The sequence below is a fragment of the Nannospalax galili genome, unplaced genomic scaffold (genome assembly GCF_000622305.1).
Source record: "Nannospalax galili isolate Female #2095 unplaced genomic scaffold, S.galili_v1.0 scaffold1623, whole genome shotgun sequence".
Taxonomy (NCBI): Eukaryota; Metazoa; Chordata; class Mammalia; order Rodentia; family Spalacidae; genus Nannospalax; species Nannospalax galili.
The window spans coordinates 168,717-178,854 of record NW_008349082.1 but is presented as its reverse complement, the minus strand read 5'-3'; positions in this window follow the sequence as shown (position 1 = coordinate 178,854).

Sequence of the window (10,138 nt, the reverse complement as noted above, 5' to 3'; positions counted from 1 at the left end):
ATTTCATATACAGCATCTTAACCATCTTTCCGCCCCCTTGCCCAGTGGCACTCTTTCATAGCTCCCCTCCCCACTGAATTTCATGCATTCTATCGTTTATGTTAAGGCCTACTGAGTCAAGTTAGTGTCCCCAGACATCCCTCAGTGTGAGTTCATCTACTCGGGCCTAGTCAGCCTATTTAGAGTCACTTCCTTAATAAAGATCAGCTCTTCCTCTCCCACTGGTAATCACCTTCCCAATAGTTCTTTGGTTAAGTTTGAGACCTGCTGGCCATTTCTACAGTTCTATGCTGGGTTTTTGTCTGTGTGAGTTTGAATGGGTCTTGTGCATGCTGTCACTATTTCTCTAAGTTCATATGAGCAAAGTCCCAAGAGCCTGTAAGATTCTGTTTCCATATGGTCATGAACCTCTCCCTCTGTCTCTTACAATCTTTCTGTTCCCTCTTCCACAATGGTCCCTGAGCCCTGGGTGGGAGTCCTTTCCAAGGACCCACACTCTGCAGACTCTTATTCTCCACACTTTGGCCATTAGTGGCCCTTTGTATTCATTGCCCTCTTTTGCATGAGGGAGCTTGGTTGACAAGAGCTGAGAGGTGCATTAGTGTTCTCTCTACCCCTTGTTCCACTACGCTGCGTGAGCCTTAGGTATAGTGGTTCCATTGTAGATGTGTCACTTAAGGTTGTGCATTTCACAGACACTTAATCTCTGTGTGTGACAAGTTGTGGAACTCTGTAATTGTCTCCGTCTGTTGCAAAGGAATCTTCTTTGATGAGTCGTTACTGATTTTTGTAAATTGTTTTTGTAAACTGCCACATTGCTGAAAATATTGATCATTTCTAGAAGTTTTCTGGTGGAGTTTTTGGGATCTCTTACATATCATATCATCTGAAAATAGGGATAATTTGATCTCTTCTTTTCCAATGAGTACTCATTAACATTTTTCTCTTCTCTTATAGCTCTAGAAAGAGTTTTAACTATTGGCCATGGGGAGAGCCTATTACTATTACTCTGCTAAATGGATCCAGTATCAAACCAATTCCTAATGACTTATTTTTATACCCACAGATTAGTGCATCTCTTATTTCTAACCAGAGAAACTTCTCCTTCCAGAAGATGTCAATTAACACAGAGACCTACAACTAGTCAAAATGGGAAAATGGGCAAGAAGCCCCAGGCATTGCTAAGGAATTATCTGCAATTGATAGTTTCTGTGAAAAGGAGAGTTAGCTTTTTTGTTTTGCCTGCAAAATGTACCACATGCATGCAATGCCTCAAGGAGCCCCGAAAAGGGTGTCGGATCCCCTGGAACTGGAGTTACAGACAGTTGTTAACTTCCATGTGGGTGCTGGGAACCTAATCCAGGTCCTCTGCAAGAGCATCCAGGTCTCTTAACCACTGAGTCACCTCTCCAGCCCCTAGTGACTTTTTTTTTTTTTTTTTTTTTTAATGTTGTGGCATGGGATAAGTTGACCAGACTTCAGGTGATGGACCCCCAACACAAAAGTATTTGGAGAACACAAATTAGACTTGCTGGGACTTCAAAAAATAATAATAAAGGAAATTAAGTCAGAGGGCTGATTTTTGTAAATTGTTTTTGTAAACTGCCACATTGCTGGAAAATGGGACATGGAAATGGGCAAGGGATCTGCATTAGATCAAAATACGTCTTATGAAATTCTCAATGAATCAATATAAAATATTTTTTTTAAAAAAGAAGTCCCTTCTTTCTTGAGCCAAAGAAGACCTCATTCTGCACCTCAAAGAAGGGGAGGTGCTATCACCCCATTTTCCAGATTTAGAATCTGATACTATGTACTTAAATTGGCCAGTGACACTCATAGAAGTGACCAGTGATAAAATAACTTCCCCAACCCCAGTTCAGTTCCATGCAACAGCTAATAACATATTTCACAATAGAGTATTTGTAGACCTCAAAATCAGCATTGACCTTGGGTAGGTCCTTTTGCTAAAGGCATTAAGCCAACCAATCTATAAACATCCTCACAACAACATTAAGGTACAGGTTTGTTGTAATTTTTAAAACAAGGAAATGAGACCAGGCATGGTGGTGCACACATTTAATCCCAACACTTGGGAGACAGACTCATGCAGATCTCTCTGAGTTTTAGGCCAGCCTGGTCTATATGGTGAGTTCCATGCCAACTAGGGATGTGTGGTGAGACCCTGTCTCGAAAAATGAGGAAAATGAGGTCCAGGTCATTGGGTTGTTAGAGGCCAAATATTTGGTATATATCACAAAGAAGCCAGTAACAAGGTACTGTTAACTCTTATTTCTAAACTCACCCAGACTCTGAAGTATGTCCTGGTCCTCATTTCTTGTGCTATTATTTATCCCCAACAGGGAAATACTCTAGGGGTGTGTGTGAGGGGTTGAGGGTCACCCACAGATCAAAGGAAACCTGAAGGCTGGGTTGGAGATCTCACGAGGCTACTTCCTTCCTTGCATCCTCCTTCATAATGGGATCTAGGCTGAGTCTGCTGTTGTTTGAGACAGTGTCATCTGCTCTGTACTCTGGCCACTGAATATGCACCAGATGAAGATTCCAATGTCTCTCAGAAGAGGGAGATCAGGACCATGGAATCCTGTTTAGTGTGTGGTGTGCTAGTGGCTTAGATAGAGGACTGTGACCCTGGACACTGTGGACCGAGGAGGGGACTAACAGACTAGTCATACCTCAGAGGATCAGTCAGCTATTGAGGCCCGAGGTATGAGGTGTGAGGTGGCCCGGGCTCTCTGCAAGGCAGCTTGTTTGGATTCCGAGGATGATTTGTAAGGAGAGAGTTGCAGGTCCCTTTGACACCAGGTCTCCCAGATTGAATTATGTCTGACTCTGAAGATTTTGTACTGGGAACTTCTCAGCCATGTGCTCAGCATGCTATAAAAGGCAACTTCACATTGAATGAGAGGGTATTTGTTTTAATAAACAGTTTGTCATAGAAGGAAGATGGTCTAAACCTTAGGACTGTGAGAAATTCCAAGCTAAAGAATTTGATTGAAGAGTACTTTAAAAATATTTTATTTATTCTTTTTATATTTTATGTGTATGAGTGTGTTGCCTGCATGTGTGTAAATACACCAACGTCATACAATGCTCATGGAGGTCAGAAGAGGACATCAAGTCCCCTGGAATTAGGGTTTTGGATGGTTGTTAGCTGCCATGTGGGTGCTGGGAATCGAACCTGGGTCCTCTACAAGAGCAGCCAGCATTCTTAACCACCAAGCCATCTCTTCAGTCCCAAAGGGTACTTTTATGTCCTGCCTGTGGATCAAATATCTCATTGAAAGAAATTTGAAGATGTGACTGGCTAACAAAATCCTGGCATCCTTATCCACCTCAAATATAGGCTGTTGACACTTCCTTTCTACAGCTCACCACAGGGCTCCACAGTGAAGCTCCCTGTTCTCCAAGTGAGTGTCCGTCACTGTTACTACTGCATCTGGTGCTGGGGTCCACAGCTCACACAGCTGGTCTTTCAGAGCCAGGACTAGCTCAGAGGCATCTATCCCAAGGTTCACTTTTCTCATTTACCTGATCTAGACCTCAGGGAGGATCTGATATCCATCAGTGACATGATTTATCCTGATTCAGGATGGGCCTCCCAGGTACCTTCTCGACCCTTCCATCCTAACAAATATGGAATCAGAACAGAGACAGTAATCTAATGAGACAGGAGCAGAGGTAGGGACAATGTATGACCTTCGTGTCCCCCACCTCTGTGGTGTATTCTCTTCTCATCTGGGGGCAGGGGAGGATAGTGTAAACATGTTTCAAAGCCCTGGAGTCCTTTTGAGTCATGGGGGTAGTAAAGGGAAATGGAGGGGACATGAAGGTTTGAGTTACTGATGGAAGGAAATCTACCATTAAGGACCCTAACAAACCCCAGAGTCCCTCCTACTACTTGAGACTTCAGATCTGGGAGAAGTCCTCCCCAAGTTCCAGGCTGAATCCCTAGTCAGCCAGTGAGAAAGAAAAGAAAAAGAAGGGGAGGGGGGGGGTCTGGGGGGGGGGGGGGGGGGGGAGCTCAGTGAAGATTGAATTTTGCTCCCATGGACACAGCTGTTAATTAACTTCTGCATCTTTCCAGAATCCCAAAGGTACTGACATTTCAGAGATCCACATAACAAGGACTGTAATTTTCTTGACTGTGGCAATTTTCTTGAGGCCTGTAGCTGAGTTATGAATGACCTATCAGATACGCTATTATTAGTAGTGATATTGGAAATAAAGAGCTCTCGGGAGGGTGGTTGGGGTCCCCATTGGTAAGTAAGGAATATTATGCAGTTGAGTTAAATGTGAGGGAGTAAATAGTACAGGCCCTGGTGGAGTTCCAGTTAAAAACAGTTAATAATGAAGATACTATTCTTGTTTGGTTTTTCTGTTACTGTGATAGAACACTGTCCAGAAGCAACTTGGGGAAGAATGGGTTTATTTGTCTTACAGATTATAGCCCATCATTGAGGGCAGGAACTCAAAGCTGAATCCTGGAGGCAGAAACCGAAACAGGAGTACTGCTTACCAGCTTGTTCCCCTGGCTAGCTCAGCTTCTTCTTTTTTAAAAAATTTTATTTATTCTTATTTTGTGCATATGAGTGTATTGCCTGCATGTATGTAAGTGCATCTGTGTCGTGCAATGCCTGCAGAGGTCAGAAGAGGGTGTTGGATTCTCCTGCGACTGGGGTTATGGATAGTTGTTAGCCACCATATGCTGGAATTTGAACCCGGGTCTTTTGCAAGAGCAGCCAGTGCTCTTAACTCCTGAGCCATCTCTCCAGCCCCTGAGCTTCATTTCTTATACAACCTAGGCCTGCCTACTCAGGGGTGGAATAGCTCAGGTTGGGTTGCAGACTCCTACATCAATTAGCAATTAAGAAAACGTTCCATAGGCTTGCCCACAGGCCAGTCTGCTGGAGGCAATCCTTCAATTAGGGATTTCTTTTCCCAGATGACTCTAGTTGGGGTCAGGTTGACAAAAAAAAAAAAATCAAGCAACACACAGACCGAAATCTGTGTGCTGATCCTGTCCATGTCATAGAATTATACCACGCAATCGCCAGTAGAATGAACACAACAGTATGGGATCTGGAAAAAGAAATTTAGAGAAGTGTTCCCTAAGGCCATGCCCAACACTGGCAGCTGGTCCCCCTACCAGCAAAGTTTTTACCTTAATATATGTAGAGACCCTATGGGTGTGGACCACAGCATCACAGCAAACCTCAGAAGGAAGCAATGAAGCAGGGGGCCTGAAGCCGGGATGAGGGAGAAGATATATCAGTGAGATGGAATGTGTGTTGGCATCACAGATGAGCATTCCACAAGGGCCCTCCGCACCCGAGAGCCTCATGAGGGTGGTGATGAAGAAGACAGGGAAAGTCAGAGATGACGCCCCCATCTCACTGTTGGTACAAGCCCAACTTCGAATCTGATACAGACCCCCTAAAACCCTAAGCCACAAGATGGCAAAGAGACAAAAGCAGCTGATACACTAAGAATTTGTTCCTGTGGCTGAATAAAGGTCAACTTATCATTTCTGGAATCGGCCCTTCCTTCTCGGTGGTTGTTACTCCTCCTTTCGGATTTTATGTGCTGGCATCTCCACCCCTTTCCTTAGAGACTTCCCATCTCAAAGGCCCCTTTTGAGCTTCCTGACTTCTCCCTACATTTACCCCCCATATGTATATCTCTGTCTGTACCTATATCATCTATATATGTGAGAGAACCTGCCATATTTGTCTACCTAGTCCACTGTTACCTCATTTAATATAATGTTTTCTAATTCTATTCATTTTCCTTCTAATTTTATAGTTTCATTTTTCTCTGTGGCTGAATAACACTTCATCGTGCGTATGTACCACATTTTCATTCATTCATCTGTTGATGGGTATCTGGATTCGTTCAACTCCCTATTGTGAGAAATACTGCAATAAGCGTATTTCTGTAGGAGGATATTCAGTGATGGGGTAAATATCTTGAATGTATAGGGAACGGCGAGAGTTAACATCACCCTTTCTCAAGCTGCTGAGTGGTAAATGGACAAGTGAACAAGCTACCAAAAGACAAGCATATATGACCAGTAAAGAGTTTTAAAATGTTCTGCAGCCTTAGCCATTAGAGAAATGCAAATTAAAACTGTATTGAGTTTTAATTTTACCAAGGCAGAATGGTCATTATCCAGAAAACAGTTGACAGCAAACACTGTTGTGGGGTGCTGGTGGGTGTGTAAATATGCTGTGGAAATCACTGTGGAGGTGTCAAAAATAAAAAGCTAAAAGTGGATTTACCCCACGGCTTAGCTTTACCACTCCTGGGTGAGTGCCCAGGGAAGTCTATATGCTGCTCTACATCAAACTTCTTTCTCATGCTCATATTTTCTCAGTATAACCTGTTTTTGAAAGAAAGCCAATTTTCCCAACAGTGTGGGCAGACAGGTATCAAATGCACAGGCAGCCTGGCCTGGTGGTCACCACTGTAACCTCAGCACTTGGGAGACTGTAGAAAGAGGACTGTGACTTTAAGGCCTGTCCAGGCTACTTGTGGAAACTCTGCCTCAATCGACCAACCAATCAAACAAAGAAAGAAACAAACCCTGCAATACACAGGCACAAACGTACAAAATGGTAGCTGGATACTTTTCCTAGAAACCCAGAAATTTAGCTCTACTGGAATGAACAGGGCAACCGCTTGTTATTTTTCTTCTTTCTTTTCTTTTCTTAGAAAAGTGCAAGGACAATTTCTATTATAGTTAAAATGAAAAACATTAGGGAAGGCAATCTGGAAACCTCAGGAGCTGCCGAGAAAAGTCATGCCTTTTTTTTTTTTTTTTTTAAATTTTTTTGAGACAGTATCTCTCTGTAGCCACAGCTGGCCTTGATTGGCTATGGAGATCAGGCTCGCCTTGAACTCACAGAGATCCGCCTGCCTCTGCCTCCTGAGTGCTGGGATTAAAGGCGTGTGCCACCACGCCTGGCTGAAATTTCATTTTTAAAAGTTTAAAGAAAGCAAAAGAAAAAAAAACAAATTTTCTGATACCTCCTGAACTATGAAAAATAAATTTCTGTTATTAGCACTGGGGTGTACCTCAGTGGTAGAGCAGTAACTTATCATCTTGCTGTGGTTGACATAGTTATCAGTCTAAGGGTTATAGATGGATTCATTTTCCCAACCAATTAAAGAATTAAGGGAGAGGAGACCATAGGAGGCAGGTACTATCAAGGGTAAAATGGGGAAAATAGGGGTTCTTTAACTGGGGAGGGAGGAGGGAATCAGATGGAGGGAGAGAGAGGAGAGATAATGAGACTTTAGTTGGTATAAAAAACCAGAGGGAAACATATTAGTTCAAAAACCTGCTGAAGGGGCTGGAGAGATGGCTCAGTGGTTAAGAGCACTGAGTGCTCTTGTAGAAGACTTGGGTTTGGTTCCTAGCACCAACAAGGTGGCTAAGATCCATCCTTAATTCCAATTCCAGGGGTATCCAGTGCCCTCTTCTGACCTCCTCAGTACTGCATGACATAGGTGCACTCACGCGCATGCAGGCAATACACTCATACACATAAAATAAAATAATAAATAAAAAATAATCTACTGAAAAATTACACATACAATAGCTCTATGTGAGTCCATGTGTGTAGCTGAAGGCTCTATAACAAGAAATAGTGCCAGACAGGAGAAACCTCCCTTTGAGTTGTTGGCTAGGATAGGTCAAGAGACTCCCAAAATTACACAGGCTATTGGCACTGCCCTCAATTGCCTCCCAGAACTTGAAAGTAAGCCCCTACTGCTGAAGACCGGATGTACTTCAAACAGGATTTGGAGCAATGGAGCTGGAACTGACCTGGAAACCTCCTCTCTGAAGGCTAGCTCTCGTAATTTTGGAGAACACTACTCAAGTTGCTAACTGAGAACATCAATCGATGGTCCAACCCCAGCTTTAAGGTCTAATAACCACCACAATGCCCCGCACAGCAAATTGTATTGGGGCAGTAGTGGCACTTTTATCTTGGGGGTAATCAACAGCTACCTAATTGGACTTAAAGTCCACTCAATGGGAGGGAACTCATGGGTGTTACTGTAAACATAGCCAAATATACATGGCTGGAGAGGTCATAGATCTTAGAGAAAACCCCAAGGCTGTCACATCCCTAGACAAATGTAATTCCTTACTATGTGCTAAATATGGATCATTATATTTACAGACAAATATGCCAGTCACCTCTCATCAAAGAAGCTTCTCTAGCAACAGATGGAGACTATTACAGTTTCACAACTGATCACACACAGAGACTGTGAAATGCCCAATCCTAGGTCATGCCTTTTTTTTTTTTTTTTTTTTAATCTTTTTGAGACACTGTCTCTCTGTAGCCACAGCTGGTCTTGATTCGCTATGGAGATCAGGCTGGCCTTGAACTCACAGAGATCCGCCTGTCTCGGCCTCCTGAGTGCTGGGATAAAAGGGGTGAGCCACCACGCCCCTCAAAGCCATGGCTTTTAATTCAAGTATTTTTATTGATTCTCTGAGAATTTTGGACAATGAATTTTGGTCATATTCAGAAACCCTCTCTCACCTTCTCTCAGACCCACTCCCTCCTCCTTACCCTCTTCACCCTCCTGAACCCCTCACCCCGCTCACCTTCCTCACCCAACTTCGTGTTCTCCTTTACTTTTTTAATGCCTATCAAATCTAATTTGTGTCCCCCAAATTCTCTTGGGTGTGGATCCATTCTTGAGTTTTTAGCTAGGGAAAGCGGTTGGTTGCGTGGCAGATAAGAAACTGCTTTAGGAGGAAGATCTTTCCAGATGGTGAGGAAGCCCTAAGTGTCAGGGAAAGCATATGTAGGCTTTGGCCAAGATCGCAAAGAAAGGAAAAGACAGAAAATTCAAAAGGGCAAAGTTTTGCTTTTCTAAGTAATTCAGAAACGTGGTTGGGCTTAGCCCAGCCACATTTTGGTTTCTCTGCAAGTAAGTGCCTTGTTATTTTTTTATTTGGAACCCTGACCAAAAAGACTTGAGAGACTTCAGGCTCAGGGAGCCTGAGGATTTTAGTGACTTCTTTCCCCTAAGGCAGACAAGATAGATGGGCTTACGCAGCTACACAAATGAAAGACAATCCCTTTCACATAAATAAGCAGTTACAAAAATTAAAATGAAAACTGTCTTAGAAAGGAGAAAATAATATCTTCAAATGTGGCTTCTTTAAAAATAATTTAAACAGCTGGGGTGGTGGTTCATGCCTTTAATCCCAGTACTTGGGAGACAGAGGCACGTAGGTCTCTGTGAGATGGAGGCCAGCTTGGTCTACACAGTGAGTTTCAGGCTAGCTGTGGCTACAGAGAGACTCTGCCTCAAAAACAAAGCAAAGCAAAACAAACAAACAAACAAATAATTTAAACAATTTAGGAAGCGTAGCTCTCTGTTCCTTTCTCAAATTCCCAGAAAACTTGTCAATTAAAACTGTAATTTGGAGGTTGGAGTTATGGCTCAGTGGTTAAGATCACTGGCTGCTCTTGCAGAGGACCTGGGTTCGATTCCCAGCACATGGTAGCCAACCATCCATAGTTCCAATTCCAGGGGAATCTGATACCTTCTTCAGACCTCTGAGGGCATTGCACAACATGGGTGCACTTACACACATGCAGGCAATATACTCATGCACATAAAATAAAAATAATTTCGAGCTGGGTGTGGTGGCGCATGCTTTTAGTCCCAGCAGTCAGGAGGCAGAGGCAGGCAGATCTCTGTGAGTTTGAGGCCAGCCTGGTCTATACAGTGAGTTCCAAGTCAGCTGGGGTTACAGGGAGACCCTGTCTCAAGTAATAATAATAATAATAAATAATTTTGGCTGGGCATGGTGGCACGCACCTTTAATTTCAGCAGTGGCAGGCAAATGTCTGTGAGTTCAAGGCCAGCCTGGTCTGTATGCTAGCTGGGGTGACAAGAAGACCCTATCTCAAAAAAATGAAAGAAAAAAAAGGACTAAAAAATACATACTAACTCATAAAAATCTATTAAAATTAGTTCTTTGATTCAATTAAGTGTTTCATAAACTTTAGAATGCTAATTGTTTATATGGAACAACATTCATTAGAGTCATTAAAGATTGCATTAAGCTATAATATTTAAT